Genomic DNA, 1,205 nt, shown 5'->3' on the forward strand with positions numbered 1-1,205 from the left:
AGCAGAAAATTGAAATTCAACGGCTTATTTTGATACAAGAACAGCCTCGTTTGAGTTCTAGTTTTTTTAACACGTTTTAGATTTTTTGTAGACCTGAAGAATACATATGTAAAACTGTGAATATGAAGTACCACGAGATAACAACATCATAAAACGATGTTATGGGTCGCGAAAAATGCTAAAACGCATCTTTTTCCTTGTTAAAACAGCAATTGTGAGAAATTGGAAACGCTATGATTCTGCAACGTAAAGTCAAATGGCAATTATTTTCTCCAGGCGTTGAGAGGTTAACGTGGTGAGTATTTGTGTAAAATATTGCGTTCAATAATAATTGTGCAAGGCCAATATTGCATGTTAAACATGCCAATACGTGCGTTTTCACCAAATTAGGGAAAAATCGGAAAAATCGGAAATCCCGAACGACATGTCGGATTGGCTTTATATTTGGCACAATGAACCATCTTGACATGACAAAGGTTCACACGAATTTTTTTTCAAAAAAACGCTGACGTCAGCATTTTATTTGGCCTTGAATGTTTGACATTTTAGGGCTTCTGGACCCCCCGCAGAGCCACAAATCGGGAATTTGTGCTCCTACCCGGTTTTAGCCTGAAGTGTTTTACATATCTGCCAAAGATTTAAGAAATACCTTCAATATTTCAGAAGCTATAGCGATTTACCTGTTTTTAAAAAGACCAAAAAAAGTAAGGCCCCAAAACAGGTACTTCCGGTTGACCTTTGACCTCCAAATTTTGCATGGTAATAGATCTCCAAATTTGCTACCATGAAATTCTTGTCCGTTTTTTATAAAAATGCTGACGTCAGCAGTTAAAATTTTTTGAAATTTTAGAATTTATGAAGGTTTGACCGTGCACTTTGTGACGTCATAAGTCTGGTTCTAGCCAAAGTCACACAAAAATATTCCGCCATTTTTCTTAAAATGCCTTTGTTTATAAGTTTGCTTTTTATGATTTCGTTAAAACGTTGTAGTTACTGAGAAAAAATTGTCAAAAAATGCATGTAAGAACCGTCCTATACAAAACACACTGGACGGTTTCTATTGTCAAAAACATTAAACTGTTAATAACATGAGAACGAGGCTTTCCAGCACCAAGGTTCTACAGGCAATTTTTCTTCTTACTAAATGGCCTATCCACTGACAAATATCTGCATCTACTTTTAAATGTTTCACAAAAGTTATTACT

This window comes from Hydractinia symbiolongicarpus, chromosome 1 (genome assembly GCF_029227915.1).
Source record: "Hydractinia symbiolongicarpus strain clone_291-10 chromosome 1, HSymV2.1, whole genome shotgun sequence".
NCBI lineage: Eukaryota > Metazoa > Cnidaria > Hydrozoa > Anthoathecata > Hydractiniidae > Hydractinia > Hydractinia symbiolongicarpus.